Here is a 19,803-nt window from a genome sequence, read left to right on the forward strand (position 1 = left end):
TTCGAGTCACTTCTGGGGTGTGAGTTTTCATTCGCATATAGTCCTGGGGACCATTCAGGCTTGTTCGCATTTGTGTTCCTCACATGTGCCCCAAAGAATGAGGTGATTTGGTGAAATGCTATGCCCAAGATTACCATCCGAGTTGCCGTCGGGGAAGTGGCTCAAATAGCCTCGGTTATCACTTCCTTTTGACGGCCGTGATGGTCAAGTGGATTAAGGCGCCCTGTAGTTACCAGTTGCGTTGCTTCTGGGAGTATGGGTTCGAGTCACTTCTGGGGTGTGAGTTTTCATTCGCATATAGTCCTGGGGACCATTCAGGCTTGTTCGCATTTGTGTTCCTCACGAGTGCCCCAAAGAATGAGGTGATTTGGTGAAATGCTATGCCCAAGATTACCATCCGAGTTGCCGTCGGGGAAGTGGCTCAAATAGCCTCGGCTATCACTTCCTTTTGACGGCCGTGATGGTCAAGTGGATTAAGGCGCCCTGTAGTTACCAGTTGCGTTGCTTCTGGGAGTATGGGTTCGAGTCACTTCTGGGGTGTGAGTTTTCATTCGCATATAGTCCTGGGGACCATTCAGGCTTGTTCGCATTTGTGTTCCTCACGTGTGCCCCAAAGAATGAGGTGATTTGGTGAAATGCTATGCCCAAGATTACCATCCGAGTTGCCGTCGGGGAAGTGGCTCAAATAGCCTCGGCTATCACTTCCTTTTGACGGCCGTGATGGTCAAGTGGATTAAGGCGCCCTGTAGTTACCAGTTGCGTTGCTTCTGGGAGTATGGGTTCGAGTCACTTCTGGGGTGTGAGTTTTCATTCACATATAGTCCTGGGGACCATTCAGGCTTGTTCGCATTTGTGTTCCTCACGTGTGCCCCAAAGAATGAGGTGATTTGGTGAAATGCTATGCCCAAGATTACCTTCCGAGTTGCCGTCGGGGAAGTGGCTCAAATAGCCTCGGCTATCACTTCCTTTTGACGGCCGTGATGGTCAAGTGGATTAAGGCGCCCTGTAGTTACCAGTTGCGTTGCTTCTGGGAGTATGGGTTCGAGTCACTTCTGGGGTGTGAGTTTTCATTCGCATATAGTCCTGGGGACCATTCAGGCTTGTTCGCATATATATATATATATATATATATATATATATATATATATATATATATATATATATATATATATATATATATATATATATATATATGCGAACAAGCCTGAATGGTCCCCAGGACAATATGCAACTGAAAACTCACACCCCGGAAGTGACTCGAATACTCCCATACTCCCAGGAGCAACGCAACTGGTATGTACAAGACGCCTTAATCCACTTGATCCACTTAATCCATAATCAAGTGGATTAAGGCGTCTTGTACATACCAGTTGCGTTGCTCCTGGGAGTATGGGTTCGAGTCACTTCCGGGGTGTGAGTTTTGTTATATATATATAAATATATATATATATATATATATATATATATATATATATATATATATATATATATATATATATATATATTAATATATATATATATATATATATATATATATATATATATATATATATATATATATATATATATATATATATGCAGAATAACCACATGTGAAAAATAGAAAATGCTTAACGCGTTTTTGGCTAATTCACCTTCATCAGAGCAAAGTAGAATGAAGATAAGATTGCTGATCAGACCTTTATATCCGCCTGGGCAGATCACCTGACCACCAAAAATAAGTGGAGGAAAGGAATTATAAGAAAGAAGGTAACTGCAGAAGGCCTATTGGCCCATACGAGGCAGCTCCTATTAATATCTTCAAGTGCCATACGTGTTAAATGATTGCTATATTGTTTTGACGTGCTATATTGAGGCTTAAATAGGGATCCAACTTGTACACACCGAGGCTCACATTAAGGCTGTTGTTACAATGTTTGATCATAGCAGACTCGATCACGTTTCGTTCAACAAAATCCTTACTTTTAACAATACATTTTGCCCCTGTGAAGTCGATAGAATGATTACATAAACTGGAATGTAAATACAATGCACTGGATTGCTGGGCTGTACGAATAGCATATGAATGCTGTTTTAAACGCGAGGAAAGAGATTTACCTGTCTGGCTGATGTAAACACATGCACACTCATTCGAAGGGATGGAATACACACAACCTGCTACAGACGAGGGCGAGTTCTTAATTAACATGGACTTAACTGTATTATCATTTTTGAACACTAGATTAATATTAAGGTTCTTCAGGGCTGGGGCAAGATTTACTAGACCCTCAGAATATGGTAATACCAACGAATTTTTCAGTTCTGGTTTAGACTTAGTAGTCTGTTTGTAGAAAGTCCTTTTTGCTTGACCAAACGCAAGATCCAAGATCGATTTTGGGTATTTTAACTTCTTCCCAATTTCAAGTATATTTGCTATTTCTTTGTCGAAAAATTCCGGACTGCAAACTCTCAGTGCTCTGAGAAACATACCAGAAAAAACTGCCCACTTCACCTGAACATGATGATTTGAATAGAAATGTACATACGAGCACACATTGGTAGGTTTCCTATACACATTGAATTTGAAACTCCTACCAATTCTATGAATCATGATGCCTAAAAAAGGCAGAAGACCATTCACTTCGTTCTCAATTGTGAATTTAATTGACGGAACCAGCGAATTAATTTGATTGAGAAAATCAGTTTCGTCATGATTAACCGGCCACAGGCACAAAATATCGTCAACGTACCTGTACCAAAGCAAATTTGAGGGTAAAATCCTGGGAAGGATATTTGTTTGAAACATTCCATGTACAGATTGCTCAAAACAGATTGCTTAATTTATATATATATATATATATATATATATATATATATATATATATATATATATATATATATATATATATATATATATATATATATATATATATATATTCATATATATATATATATATATAAATATATATATATATATATATATATATATATATATAAATATATATATATATATATATATATATATATATATATATTTATATATATATATATATATATAAATATATATATATATATATATATATATATATATATATATATATATATATATATATATATATATATATATATATATATATATATATATATATATATATATATATGAACAAGCCTGAATGGTCCCCAGGCATATATGCAACCAAAAACTCACATCCCAGAAGTGACTCGAACCTATACTGCCAGGATCACTATGCAACTGGTGTATATCTTGAGGTGCTTTCGGTGCTTAGCGTCCCCGCGGCTCGGTCGTCGACCAGGCCTCCAGGTGTACAGGCCTAAGGTGTACAGGACACCTTAACCTCTCGACCATCACGACCGTTCAAAAGATGATGGTAGCCGAGGCTATTTTCCCCACCATCCCGACGGCACTCTGATGGTAATCTTGAATATAGTATTTTATCAAATCACCTCATTCTTTGGGGTTGTAGTGCTTAATACTAGCTGTTTAGTGCTTCTTTGAAAATTTAAAATCAAAGTAATTCTGAAACTATTCCAATAACACTTAAACAATTCAAAAACACCGAAGCAATGTTGATTATAAATAAACACAAATGAAACTGGTGCAATGCAAAATTTGTTGACTATATGCTAATAATAATTATAGTATTTGAACTATAAAAATAATTCAGAAATTTGTCTAATAATTCTATAGCAGTGCTGATAAATCTGGAACAATACTAAAAATTTAAAACAAAAATAACTTCGGAAAACTGAAATAATGATAACATTGAAACAATGAAAATAATTTTGAAAATATGCTAGTTATACTGAAACTATGATAATCCTGAAGAAATTTTTAGTTATGTAGAAACATTACTAATAATTCTGGAACAATGCAAGTAATACTGAAACCATAAAACAGTTTCAGAAAAAATGGAAGGTAAAAAATAATGATAATTCTGAAATAATGTTAATATTTCTGAATTAGAGTAATGAAATAATGATAATAATACTGCATTAACGCTAATAATGCTTAAAAATGCTAATGATAATGAAATAATGAAAAAATAACTGATAACATGGGACAAATGCTGAAAACAATGCCAATAATTCAGAAACCATGCTAATAGTTCTGCAACAGTGCAAATAATACTGAAACAATGCTAATAATACTGAAGGAATGATAATAATATTAAAACAATTAAAAAATGCTAAAAAAAATGAGAAAATTAGTTGGAGCTGTGATGAGGATTCCAACCTGCTCACTTGGAACTTCCAAGCGCACATCTAAACCACTTAACCAGAACATGCTGAAAAACAATTAAACCTGGGATTCAATTGAATCCTTTGGCGATCCTGAGGCTTCAACAGAAGCCTAGTGACGATTTCACTTATTGCTCGCACTGAAAGAATGCTAATAATATTTAAGCAGTTCTAATAATATTGAAGCAATGCTAGTCATGCTGATTCATTGCTAATAATACTGAATGAGTTGAAATGGATTTTCACACTTGAAACGATTTCAACAGCTGCAACACTGAGCAAGGGTTCAGGATCTGCAGGCCATCAATGCATGTGGTGCATCGTGGTGAGAACAACAGTCACGACTCCGATGTTGCGATATTTGAGAGTATTACACAAGGTTTGTAATATCCACCACCAGAATATCGTCATCTCTCGTCACTAGGACGTAATCTAGTAAAAGTAAATCGTAATCGTAAAAGACGTTATAGGGCGTAAGTAACTAAGGGGTTCCCACCTAATGTTATGATACATAAGGTGCAGAGCTGTGAAGCAGCACTACCCAGGTATGCCAAAGGGGACTTAAGTAGACTAACGTATCTGGCGTGTGGTAGTACTTAGGAAGGAGTTAACAGGAAGTCTTTCGTAATACTAACATAGGTTTACTGACCAAGCTTAACACTATTACACTAGGAGGGTTTACACGTTAAATGAGAGCATCACGCTAGCAAAGCTAAACAATCAGCATAATCCAGGTGGGAATAACTCCAGGAGAGTTAGTATGCTTTAAGATCACCTGTCTCCACCACCGGTGAGGCACAGAATGAACTAACCTAAACACTCGTGATAACTCCAGTAATACCTGCTTATCACACTGACACTGTCATGTGACGATGACTGGTATACAGCTGCACACCAGTCATCGTCACTTTGTCAATCAGTATCACAACACTTTGTCAAATAATATTGCAAGAACTGATACCCAGTAATGATCTCTGAAAGAAAACGTATGTAACAAAAGTAGACAACAGCAAGTTTTATGGCACTGAAAGACAACACAGTGAAGTCATCACACACACGAAATCACTTGACTACATACTGAGTATAAAAAAATACTCTGGTCTACATGAAAAAATTGTACGAGTCACGCAGACTCCGTTCACATGTAAATTACTGAAATAACTAAATGAATAATGAAGCACTGAAAACATCGGTAACTACAACCCTAAATGTGTGATTACTACAATCCCGACCCATATGACACATGTGGCGACGTCATCACACAGGGTATCGTCATAACAAGGCACCACTGCTGGCCTTACCTTCTCCACTCTACACCTGTAGCAGGTGCCTGAATAGTCCTGCTAAGCCTGGCAACTGACACGTAGAGTCAATGACCGGGTGACAAGTACGAACACTATAAGTTATAAGTTATAACACTAACGTAATTGGTCAGCCACACTTACATCCCAGTAAATTATTTCACAGTTGGTTAACTGTGGTGTGACAGTCATGGGAATATCGCTGATGCACCACCAGTCTAATGCATGGCGTCCTTGCCTTGGCGGCATTAGCTTCACCTCACACTGGCCGCACGTGGCGTCCTGTCACCTTGGCGTTAGGTCCGGTACCAGTAGTCAATGTGGTGTTAGGTCCTGCACCAGTAGTTAATGTGGTGTTAGGTCCGGCACCAGTAGTCAATGTGGTGTTAGGTCTGGCACCAGTAGTCAATGTGGCGTTAGGTCCGGCACCAGTACTCAATGTGGTGTTAGGTCCGGCACCAGTAGTCAATGTGGTGTTAGGTCCGGCACCAGTAGTCAATGTGGCGTTAGGTCCGACACCAGTAGTCAATGTGGCGTTAGGCCCGGTACCAGTAGTCAATGTGGCGTTAGGTCCGGCACTAGTAGTCAATGTGGTGTTAGGTCCGGCACCAGTAGTCATTGTGGCGTTAGGTCCAGCACCTGTAGTCAATGTGGCGTTAGGTCCGGCACCAATAGTCAATGTGGTGTTAGGTCCGGCACCAGTAGTCAATGTGGCGTTAGGTTCGGCACCAGTAGTCAATGTGGTGTTAGGTCCGGCACCAGTAGTCAATGTGGTGTTAGGTCCTGCACCAGTAGTCAATGTGGTGTTAGGTCTTGCACCAATAGTCAATGTGGTGTTAGGTCCGGCACCAGTAGTCATTGTGGCGTTAGGTCAGGCACCAGTAGTCAATGTGGTGTTAGGTCCTGCACCAGTAGTCAATGTGGTGTTAGGTCCAGCACCAGTAGTCAATGTGGTGTTAGGTCCGGCATCAGTAGTCAATGTGGTGTTAGGTCCGGCACCAGTAGTCAATGTGGCATTAGGTCAGGCACCAGTAGTCAATGTGGTGTTAGGTCCGGCACCAGTAGTCAATGTGGCGTTAGGTCCGGTACCAGTAGTCAGTGTGGCGTTAGGTCCGGCACCAGTAGTCAATGTGGCGTTAGGACCGGCACCAGTAGTCAATGTGACGTTAGGTCCGGTACCAGTTGTCAATGTGGCGTTAGGTCCGGCACCAGTAGTCAATGTGGTGTTAGGTCCGGTATCAGAAGTCAGCCTGGTGTTAAGTACACACGTCATATATTACTGAGAGAATGCTAACAATACATAAACAATGCTAATAATTCTGAAACAATCCTTATTTTAATGAAGCAATTATAATAATTCTGAAGCAATGCTAATAGTATTTAATCAGTTCATATGGCATGGAAACAATACTAATAATTCTCAAGTATGCTAATAATGCTGAAACAATGCCAGTAATTCTAAATAAATGTTTATAATACTGATAGATATATATAATAATAAGGAAACATTGCGAATAATTCTGGAATATTGCTAATCAATCTGAAATAATGCTGAAGCAATGCAAATAATTTTGATACATTGATGAAAATACAGAAGCAAAACAAATAATTATGAAAGTGTTGGAAATAATACTGAAATTCTGAAACAATACATATTACTGTAACAATACTCTGAAGCCTCAAACAATGCTGATAATTGTGAAATAATGCTGATAAGTCTGAAAGAGAACAAATATTTTTTAACAGCTGCGAATGATTCTGAAACAATGCACATTATTCAGAAATAGATCTAATATTGCTGAAACACTGCTAATAGTACAGAAACTATGATAATATTGTAACAATACTAATAATTGTGAAGCAATGCTAGTAGAGGGAGTCCTACCTGTAGACCCCAACAAAATGAACTGTTAATTAGGTGTTAAGTGTGTTAATAGTGGGATAGGGGTCATTGACTCTACAATGGAGGTTAAGTCAGCCGGTATCACCCAGCATTTGGAGATGGGTTTTTCTGTTGCTTCCAGGAAAATGTACCGTCAAATGGCTCCAATATGTAGTGGAGGTGATCGGCGGCGGGTCCTCGTCCAAGGAGAACGGCACCCTGGGGTGAGCACTTAATGGCCGCAGTCGAAGTTATGTGAAAATAGTCCTTAATAGGGGGCGCATTATAATTTTTAAAAAATAATAGTCTATTATAGGGGAGAAAGCAGAAATAATAGTCTATTATTGGTGTAAAGTCTTTCTTCCTATAAATATAGGAAGGCTTTTATGGTTGGTTAAACCAACAATTATAGGTTTATGTACCCCCAAGACTCTGCCTGTAGTGAGAAAATGACATGATGGATATTATATAAATTCATTCTAGTATTTGTTCAGGTGTGGTCAATCTCTTCCTGCTCGACCGGTCGTGTCTCAGGGGAAAAAACACTTACGTCACCTGCCTCCCATACAAGGGCGAGTGACCATTCCTTTCTCTCTTTAAAAGAGTTAAAGGGAACCACAATCACCCAAGAATACGGTCTAAAATATGGCCCATTTTGGGAATAAAAAACATTTTTGTTATTAATTCATTTATTAGGTAAAGGCTACAAAAAATATATATATTGATAATAAAAGTAGTTTTTCCCTTTCCACTCCTCTTCCTCCTCATCCTCCTCTGAGTAGAATTCTAAGCCTTTTACACTCACCATATCAGTTGCTGGAGTCTCCACCATGATGAGCAGATGTCCTTCATGGTCCTCTACCCTAGTTTTTTTTAGCGGCAGCTGACTTCTCTTCCTCCTCACTGGCAAGTGGTGGAGGTGGAGGCTGCTTATCTGTGGGGGGGTAGGTCCTTTTCTATGTTGGGGGGCCCTTGGCAGAGAGGGGGGCGGAATGTATAATCTGTAAGTACGATTTAAAATGTATGATGATTAAATAAAAAATATATTTATTTATATCTGTTATTATAATAAGTATACTAATTCACAAAATAAAAATACTACTTGTCTCAGCCCCTGAAACCACAGACTTGTGACCTCTACAACATGTGTCATCAATTAGACTACGAAACAGCAGTTCGTTCACGATAGAACTCCCTCGTAGAATTATAACTCGGCAAATGTGGACTTGACTGTTCTAAAGAAAAGAACGAAATTAACAAATAAAAAACTATTATTACAAAAATATAAATAATATATGTCAAGAACTACAATCAATACTCACCCGGTCCTTCATGGACATCTATCTATGATATTGTTTTTGAGTGGTACCTTCCATTTTGTAGGTAACATAGGGCAGTAATGGAGAGGGTTGGTACCTGTCTGGGGTTTTATAGGATATTCACCCTTCCCCTACCCCTCCTGATTCACTTTTTAGTCAGTTATTCAGGTTAAGTAAGTAACAGAAATATTCCCTATACCATAGATAAGAACCAATAGTCAGACCTCTACGAAATGTCTTCATACAAAGCTGTTTCATAAAGAAATATCGTCGTTCATAGGCAAGGACCCGTTTATCATTTAATTTTAAAGTTACTCTAGAAAATACATTATGTAAATAATACAAGGCAGAAGATAAGCCCAGGTGGCTTATTCTGTGAACAAACATGATGCAATATAGCCAGCATATGAGACTAAAAGCACTCTGGAGTCTGTGACGCATGCTATACACTTCTGATATATTGTTCTTTTTAATAAACTCCATGAAATAATGACCATATGTATCCGGGGTCATGGCATAAGTGTTAAAAAAACATTCGATATTTAACTACATCAATATATATATACACACACAGTGACCCATAGACTCCCTACTGTGAGTTGGTAGGATATTATTTATAAAGATTATAGGCCTCATTGTTAAAATATTGAAATGTACAATCTCTTCCGCATTAGAACACCCTAGGTAATGCACCTGAGCAAATAGTTTGTTTTAAGTTTATATTATTATCACAACTATTCATTATGTTTTAGCTTGCACATCACATAGGACGTTTCTGTGTCCGTCAATGGATAAAACCCCAGTTTTGTCAGCAAACAGTAAAACCAACCTTTTATATATAACGCCAGTCAAATTCAAGCTTCATACATAAGTTGACAGATATCTCCACGGGAAGGGAGCCTTTTCTTTGAATGGAAGATAAGTCAGAGGCAAATATCGATCTTTCCTTATTAAAGGTGTCATAAGCAAGTATTGAGTCACGCTCTAAGCCTAATGATTTCAAAGTTTGTAATAAAGATGCGAATAATGATTGTAGAAGTCGTTTAAAATTCGATAAATTGCGTTATTATTCAAATAAATGGCAATACTTCTCATCTTTGCATTTTCAAAATATAACCCATTCCCCTGATGAAGACCTACATAATATGTCATTGGTACAATTAACACATATATAAGTAGTGAAGAACGTGCCACATAGAGCCACCTGTGTATGGAAATCAGATAAGAAAATCAGAAGCGGGGAGCCACATAGTGCCACTCCATATTAGGTCACCCAAGGTGTGAGTGGTAGCAGTCGAAAACCAGTGAAGATAGGTATCTATTATGCGCCACTATGATCATGTTCATTTATACAGTAAAGTATGACAGTATATTTTAGTAAAAATGAATTTATTTGTATAATAAACACTCACAGGTGAGTGCCAGTTACGCCCCCACCTTCCTCTATGGGGCGGGTGTAAAACAGGTTCCTCTCGGTATGGGTGGTCGCCCGTACCCTTCCTCGCACCTAATGGCCTTGACTTTACCGTAACAGAGTTCCACACCCAGTGGGGGTCGAGTGGGACTTATATAGGAGTATTAAATTGTAAATCTCCCCCAGGGGTTAAAAAAAATCAAAGAATTTATTAATGCTTTATTAGGTAAAAATCACAAATGATGTATAAGAAGTTAATTATGATAGGTAATAATTGTAGTTATGGTTTTCCTCACTCTTATCCCTCTCCCCCCTCCACCTCCCCTTCCTCATCTGAGAAGAATTCTGACGTCTCACGTATCTGACGTGATGAGTGGGGGGAGGTCTTGGCCCCCTCCCCCCTCTCTTGGGGGGGGGGTGCGGTGAGTTGGGTGGTTGCCCTTTGGACGAGTTTCCTTCTGGCCCTCATCTGAAGTGTTCTGGAAAGAGATGGGGGAAATAATTTATAGGATTATATCTTTTATTTGAAAAATATTCTATTTCCTCTAAGAACTGCTAGTACATACCTCTCCCCCTGTAGGAGCGACCTTGTGTCCTCTACAGCAGGTATCATCAATTAGGCTACATAACAGCATCTTGTTTGGGGCAGACCTCCCACGTAGAATTACTACTCTACAAATGTGGACGGGTCCTAAGAATTGCACTGAAAAAAAAAGAAGAGGTAAAATAGAGGTTGTACAAACTTTCTATTGTGGGAAAAAAATAAATCTTTACCAGAAAGTGAGGGTAATACTAACCAGGCCCTTCAAGGACTTCAATCTTCCATGCGGGTGTTTTTGGAGAGACGCCTTCCATTTGTAGGATGAGGAGGTTGGAGGTCTTCTAGGGAGGTTGTGGGGTGAGAGGGGTTTTATATGGGGGTAATCCCCTTGTTAGGTAGGTTGCCTAGCTAACAAAAATATTCTCTACACCACCTATAAGAACCAACCCATACTCCTCTACAAAATGTCCTAACACAGTGATGTTTCATAGGAAAATATCGTCTGGCATAAGCGAGGGCACGTTTATCATTTAATTTTAAATTAACGCTTGAAAATACATTATGTAAGTAATGTACTGTTGAAGGCAACCCCAGGTGACTCACCCTATGAACAAACATGACACAATATAGGCCACAGGCGAGAGTAAAATCACTCTGGAGTCTGTAGCATATTCCAAACACCTTTGTTATTTTGTTAGTTTTAATAAATCCTTGAAAATAATGTCCATAAGTAACCGCCGACATTGCATAACTATCGAAAAAAAACATTCGATGTTTAACTTTATCAACATAAATAGCTACCCAATGTCCCATAGTGATTCTGCTGTGTGGTGGTAAAATATTAGTTATGAGAACAATAGGTTTTCTTGATGTGATATTTAAATGTTCTATCTCATCAGCATTATAACAACCTAGGTAGAGTGCTCGATCCCCTAGATTATTTTTTAAATTAATATTTATATCATAACAATTCATTATGTTTTTAAGCTCGCACGTCACATAGAACAGTTCTCTGCCCGTCGATGGATAGTACCCCAGTCGTTTCCCCAAACAGTATAACCAGTCTGTTATATGTAACACCACCGCCAAATTCAAGCTCCATACGCAAGTTGCCAGATTTCTCCACAGGGAGGGAATCCTTTGTTTGAATGGTGGTTAAGTCAAAGGCGAATATCGATCTTCCCTTATTAAAAGTGTCATAGGCTAGAAGTGAATCACGCTCTAACCCTAATGTCTTCAAAGTTTCGTAATAAAGGCGGGCATAATGATTGTCGAAATCACCGCCAATTCGGTAAATTGCATTATTGTTCAAATACATAGCATTATTTTTCAGCTTTGCATTTTCAAAATATAATCCATTACCTTGGTGAAGGCCGGCGAAATAATTCATTGGTACAATTACCATGAATATCTTGTGAGGAATTACTTGCACCCAAGGCTGATCAATTAAGAGGCTAGTTTGATTCCCTGCTAGGACATATGTTTTAGAAATGGTTTTATTGAAAGTATAGCTTATGGGGTCGGGGGATGCTAACAGTGAGCTGTTTAAGGCTAGGTAAGCACTTGGGTAGGGGAACACTCGTGTTACCCACAACTTAGCATAATCCATATGCAGCCGATACTTAGAGCCATCGTCCACACTTGTATTTAGCACCCAAGCATGTGGGGAGAGCTCCAATCTTAGGCGCACATCTATATTATCTAATATGTATTGGTCTAGGGTTGTTACGTCCAATAGTAGGGGAAAACACATTGACAATCCTTTACCTTTTAAATCGGTCATAAATTTTTTATCCTTGGCGGTTGCCCCAGTAAAAAATGTATTAGTAAATTCGTTAGGGATTACACCATCATCACTCCAGTCCCTTCGAAAGGCTCCAATTCTCCCCAAGGAAGACATTTTTGATGGAGGCAGGGAGGTGATTAATTTAATAAACGACCAATAATTAAAATTAGAATTTGTTTCAAATACCTGCTCTCCTAAAAACACCTGAACACCTTTAAACATGGTATTTGCCAACCCATTCACAAATTCCACATGGTCATCCTCTTCCAATTTTGTGGTATCGTCATCTTTCGTTAAAGATACCTTAAAATCTATAACAATATTAGTTAGATCTAAGAAGGCGCCCTGGGTTCCAGGGATGCGGAATTCTAAGTAATTATCCCGCAAACGTTGATTAATAGGGAGGTTGACAGGTAGAATGTCTATTTGCTGCGTGGAGGCAATTGAACTCTCCACATTTCGTATTCTGTTACTTCTAGGAAATTGGTCAATAACACTGGAGCTATAATATTCTACTGGTATTTTCAGCCCAGCTCCACTAGCCTCCGCCATGATCTCCTCCGAAAGGTGAAGTATGACTGCTTACTATAGTGAAAATACGTCATTTTTATACCCAAGGCCTCGTTTACATTTATTATTTTTATTTTTTCTTCTCCTAGAGAGTCTTTTAATTTTCCCGCCTGTTACCAATTTCTTCCCCACAGTCTTAAGAGCATCAATACCGTGAGTTCTCAGAGCGCTCTTTACATCCCGTTTACCACTGGTTTAATCACCAAGAACATTTTTCCCAAAATCGATAGCAGTCGGCGTTACAGTTTTCATGAAAAATGGTATGGCTCGCCGAGCCAAGCCAGCTAAGGTTCCAAAAAAAACACCACCAGATCTGAGATAAGGCGCTTAGAATGTACGTATGTCATTCATCGCTCCCCCTCTCATCCCATGTCTCCTAGAGAGGGGGGAGAAGATCTCCCCGTAGTCCTTCTGGGAGGGTGTGTAGAAAGGTACTCGCATCCCGACTCCTCTTCCTATAATAACCGATGATGCGGGTAAACACTTCTATATATATATATATATATATATATATATATATATATATATATATATATATATATATATATATATATATATATATATATATATATATATATATATATATATATATATATATTTATATAGATTTTATTGTTATACCTTAGGGTGGAGGTGTAAGACCGCCGTAACCGACCTCCCATCTTCAAAACTAACCATTCGTCCAAACTGATCTGTTATTTTAATACTTACTTTCTCCAACGTGTTAGTATTTAATGTCTTGTACACTAGGGGATGAGCTCCTCTAGAATATGAGTCATGATAATTGATTGCATCTAAGATATTTACAATTTGCCCCCCGTATCGATCCGGCTCGATGACGTCACTATAAATGAGTAAATAGTCACAACCTCCGTCATTGTCTGGGGGGGATGAGGCCACGACCTTGGAGGCTGTTGTAATGTCATCTGATTTTGCCTGATAAATGGTGTATTTGCGACTGCTGTCAAAACCAAGTACATTAGCTATTCTGTGTTTAAATTGAAGGCTAAGAGAATATAACGAACCAGTACCTTCATTGTTAAGGGTGGAGGCTAGTAATACTCGCTCTAAGGATTGATCATAGGTGACGACTGGTTCTCTTTCTGAGAAGTATATTTTGAAATCATCGCGGAAACTAAGTTTCATGTTGGTGATTAATTGTCGGCTAAGCTCACCCGTGATGAATGCGATGTTTCTGGATAATATGTTGGATTTGGGGAGGAAGGTGTAAATGAGATGTTCTGAGCTTTTAGAAAGAGTTCCTCGTTCAAAAGTAGCATAGACGTCTATGCCAGACTCCCCTTCATCTTTGATGATTGCGTTAATTCGTCTGGGTAGGAGTATGTTGACTAAGGCCACTTCATGTTTAATGGAAGGGTTTAAATGTAGAGAGGGGATTGTGTTTGTAAATGCCGAACTTGTGTTGTTGTATATATCTTCTTGGTCGAGGCTAGTAAGGTTTATGTAGTGTTCCACGTCCATTGTTCAGTTATGTACTGATTGGGGTGGGAATAAAACATCATTACTTATATTTCATTTTATTAGTCTACTAAGGAAATATTACTTTTTAAAAGAACTACAACAGGGGGATTATTCCCCATAACAAATTACATATAAAGAGCAGCAGCTGTTGGTGCTGCTGTCGCCCGCTGCTGTCGCTGCTGGAGTTGTTGGTACCACTGACATCGCTGCCACCGTTGATGGTACTGCTGCTGCTGCTGCCACCGCTGGAGCCGTTGTAGTTGGTGGTACTGCTGCCGCTACCGTCACCGCTGCTGGAGCTGTTGTTACCGCTGACACCGCTGCCAGCGATGATGGTACTGGTGCTGCTGCTGCTGCCACCGCTGGAGCTGCTGTAGTTGGTGGTACTGCTGCCGCTACCGCCTCCGCTACTGGGGCTGTGGTTACCGCTGACACCGCTTGCCAGTGTTGATGGTACTGCTGCTGCTGCTGCTGCTGCAGCCGCTGTAGTTGGTGGTACTGCTGCCGCTGCCGCCACCGCCACTGGAGCTGTTGGTACCGCTGACACCACTGCCACTGTCGTTGGTGGTGGTGCTGCTGCTACGGTTGCTGCTGCTACCACCACCGAAGCTGCTGTAGATGGTGGTACTGCTGCTGTCGTCGCTGCTGCTGCTGTTACTGACGGTGGTGGTGCTGCCACCTCTTCTTTGTGGGGGGATGGTTACAGCTTTCGTTGTTTTTTCGGTGAGGAGGATAACAGGAATATTTCCTGTGACTCCCCATCGAGGATGGTGTCAATACGATGATTTGAGTGGGGGTCGAAGTCAATAGTGGTTTCGATCCGTCGTTTGGCTGTAGCAGATGTTGAGGGTGGGGGTGGAGCGGCGCTGGAGGTGGATGAGTACTCTTGTAGATGTCTCTTCTTCCTGGGGGTAGCTGGTGGTGCTGGTGGTGTAGAACGAGAAGAGCTTCCTGGGGTGGTGGCACCCTCCCCCACCACTGCATCTAGGGTGATAGTTTTACTATCACCCTCTCCTCTGGGATCATCATTCGGGAGGGGTACCATTGATGGGGTAACAGTAGAGGGACGTTTGAGGATTACCAGCTCCTTGTTATGCTTGGCTAACTCACCATTGAGAGAAATGAGCATGGGTCCGACGTCCTTGTGCCAGTTGTCCATGCCACCACGGGAGGCCCCCAGTCCATGGGGTACCACCAACCGAAACATGGTTGGGGTTCTTACCATAAGATTGCCAATCTTTGATAGGGCGGTTTTCAGCCAAAACAATCTATTTTTGGCAGTATCCAGGGTGACATTGGTGATGTAGTGGATGTCGGCGGAAGACTGTACTTGCTCCTGAGCTATAGGGTTGGACTCGAAAGGTGCTCCTGCACCGAAAGCAGAAATTAGCCCCACAATGGTGGGGCGGAAAAATAACACCGGCTCTTCGACAATGTCTTGTCCGTCGGAGGGCAGTGGAGCTATCTTCACTTCAATGTCCCCTGGGGTAGACCGGTAACGTATTGTGGCCCTGTTGACATTAGTCAGTCCTTCACGTTCCACATGGGCATAGTTGTAACATTTCCATATTACACTTGCCAGCCCATAGGGATGCACAACGGCGGCAGGGAGGTCATACATTATTACATCTCCAACCCCAAAGGCGTGGGTGTCGGTGATGTCGTTGTCTATTGACTTAATGGACGATAAAGCCATGGCGGAGGGGCGGTTGAGAGGAGCGTGTCGTCGTCAACTATAGTGACCAGGAGTGATGGAGGGGGCCTTTAAATACACCTGTGTCCCCACCTGGAGGGAGAGGAATGTAGGGGTGTGGGGTAGAGGCCGCCTTCCTCACCTTAATTTTTAAAAGTCCATACACACTCCGTCCAGTCTCGAAGGCTGTAATCTGGTCTCGATGTTGGAAGGTTAATTTTTCCATTTGCCATATCTCCGTCTAGATTTCCTGGGATGAATATTCTTCATAGCGTTTCACCGTTTCTCCAAATGACTTAAAAAACCGTTCTGGAGGGGCACTCAACACAAGACGGTCATAACAATCCCACAATGCATATATCAATCTACATTTATGTTCGACATACTTGTAGTACCGCTGAGTAGCAACCAACTTCTTTAATAAGGGAGATTTGTCTTCTGCAGGTGTAGCTGGGGGTGGAGTGGGTCTAGAAGCTTGCTCCATGGTGAATATGCAACTGAATATGGTGGTCTTTAAGATGACCTTCATATAGGTCTTCAATACGGCTCCCAATGGGGTCTCCTATGGATGCCCCTCCCCCCTTTTAACTGTGGTCTGGCGCGATAATTACGTATGAGAGTTGGGTCTATGCCAGCCATCCTCAGTAAAACCCTTACATCCTCCTTGTCAGTTGCCCTAAATTGTCCCTTAGTAAAGGCTAGAGTTTTAATTATATCTAAAATATTTAAATTTTGTACAGGCTTTAATAAATTTCAGCGACTATCCCACATCACCTGTTGGCTGTTTTGCCCAAACATGTTCAATAATGCTTTGACATGTGGAATTTCCTCATTTTTAAAATTCACATTTATTAAGTTGTCCAACTTGGATTTTGGAGCGTGATGGTGGCTTTATGAGGAGTGTGCCCAGCAACAATTACTTGCATTTCGGGTGGAAGGATGGAATGTCCCCTTTTTTTATTTATTTTTTTTTTTTTTAAAGGCGATGGTCGCGCCGGGCGGCCCGCGTTGTTTTTTTTTTAAAGGGCGGTGGCGGGCGACGGTCGCCGGGGGCCCCAATGTCATTTAATGGATGTGTGACCAGCCCCGCCCGTCTGGAGGGACTACTGCGGCAACACCGCCCACAGCCCGTTGTTGTCAGGTGAGAGGAGGGGGTGTCCTCTTCCCCCACTCCCCCATCACCCCTACCAGAGTCACAGGTGGGTAGGTTACAGGCTCCACCAGCATTATTACTTGAGTTGGATTCGTTTTTTAAAGAGAAGGACATACTTTCACTACCATCACCGCCGGGGGAGGGCAGACCCACCGCATTAGGAGGTGATGGTGTGTTCTTGTCTTTATTAAATAAATATTTTTCGGCTATGAATCGTGGTACCAGGCAATATTCTTTCACCATTTTTTTTCTCTCGTTACTTATTTACGTAATTACCTTATTAGGGAGGAAATTAACGATACAGCCAAAGGTAGCAGAGCTGCCAATATCGCCCCACCACGTCTGGAGGTCAGGATGAGCTTCTTTTTGTACAAAGGAGTTTTCTTACGTGCTACAGAACGAATGTCATTCTGATATCTCTGTAAGCCATTAATTATCTGAGGTTGAACTGGAATGTTTTGTTTCAGAAAATTGGCAAAAATTTCACAAATTGATTCAATTTCCTGCCGTTTTAAAGCCTTGATTAGTTTATTCCGCTTCTTGGGTGATAAATTGTTTAATAAAAATAACAACTGATGATGTTTCTCTATGAGAGAGTCCTGTTGAACTGTCATTTTTTGTTATATTTGACGATGTCTTGAGCTTTAATCCAGCTATTGGCAGAATCTGGGTACCCTCTCCACTTGACGAAATATTCTCTGTGTCCTTTTGATCTTTTCCTAGACTGTAATACCGTTACAGGAAAATAGTCTGGAAGGGATGTTGGGATCAATTCTTGCTCATAAAACATGCCACTGACTGGCTCGTTGTTTAAATCTTTGATTTTATATGTCGGGATTGGATGTGTTCTGTCAATATGTGACACTACAAATATTTCTTCTGTATTTTGGTGCCAAAAGCCTTTGTGAAAAATATTCCTGCGCTTTGCCAATCGCACATGCTGTCCAAGGTGCAGCCGTGGACTGATGGCAGTTATGGTGGAGTCATTGTTTAAATACATGACCTTAAACTGTCTTCGTATATCTTCAATATTTTGCAACTTATGAATGGCATGATGAGTATTTTTTAGTATCCTGTGGAATGTGTGGTTGTACACGTCCACAACTTTAGGGAGGATGTGGATGTATTTTAATGAATTAGCTTGAGTCATATAATGATACAGTTTATGTTTTAAAGTTCTGATGGCTCGCTCCACTATGCTAGATTTCATTTCCGAAAATACACTATATAATTTAATATTTTTCTTATTAAAATATTTTGAACTGACTTGTTGTAAAATGCTCTACCTTGGTCAGTGAATATCCGCCTTACACTGAGAAACTGAGACGTTTCCTCTAATATCTTCTTCAGAGCGACTAACACATCACTCGAATTTTTTGTTTTTAAAGTTTGAGTCTGCATTAGGCGGGAATAAACATCGACACAAATTAAAATATATTTAACACCATTATTGTATTTTTGTAAACTACAAAAGTCCCCTAGGTCACAGGCAATTATGGTACGAGGTTTAGGGGCTAATATTTTCCGTCGGGGGAACCTAACTATATTTCCTCTATGTAACGTGTAAGATCGCTCTCCATGAAGAAATTCCTTCACATCTGCAACACTAATGTTATGGTCTTTATGTCTGGCAGCCTTATACAATTTTTGAATTGACCCTGTGAAACCACCCAGGCTAGAAATGTCATTATAGATGTTGGTGAGAATTGTCCGTTTCTGTGTCGTTAGAGACATTTTTTTTTGTTGTTGTTGATTACATTTGATACACAATTTCACACCGGTCTTCGTTGGTGATGCTCGTTCGTAGTTGTAATGCCTCAGGAACCGTCAGATCGACCAATAAGTAACCATACCTGTTCTGGGATATTGCCCGACGGTGTATTTCTACGAAACTACAAGTAGTTTTTCGCCCATATAACTGCCCACTTAAAATTTCAAGTTTTGTTATGTCTCTCTGCTTCATTAATATATAATGACTACAATTCAGAGTTATTGTCCTAGCATATTTCCCCTGGGGAAACAAATTTTGACTAATTAGAATTACGGAAATATTACCGTGTCTCCCTCGTGTGAAGATATTGGCTATAATTGGACTCTGTATGGCTTCCAGGTATAAGTCGTCAATTATATACAAAACTGACTCATTTGAAAAAGGATCTTTATACTCTAGTGGGTTAATCAGGTCCTGGGAGACAGTAACCTTGTTTCGCAGAGAGGGAATGTTTGAAAGAGGTTGTTCTGTATTATTTGCAGATGACACTAAAATTTTTGAGAATTTTCCGTGGTATTTAACACATAAATTCCCCACTAGGGTCGTTTTCCCAGAATTGCTGAATCCAGCTACAAATATTCTTGCTGGGTGGTGGAAAATATTAAGTTGCTCGTCTGTGACAGACGTACACTCCTCCATATTTTCCCCATAA

Source organism: Procambarus clarkii, chromosome 87 (assembly GCF_040958095.1).
Source record: "Procambarus clarkii isolate CNS0578487 chromosome 87, FALCON_Pclarkii_2.0, whole genome shotgun sequence".
In the NCBI taxonomy this organism is placed as follows: Eukaryota; Metazoa; Arthropoda; class Malacostraca; order Decapoda; family Cambaridae; genus Procambarus; species Procambarus clarkii.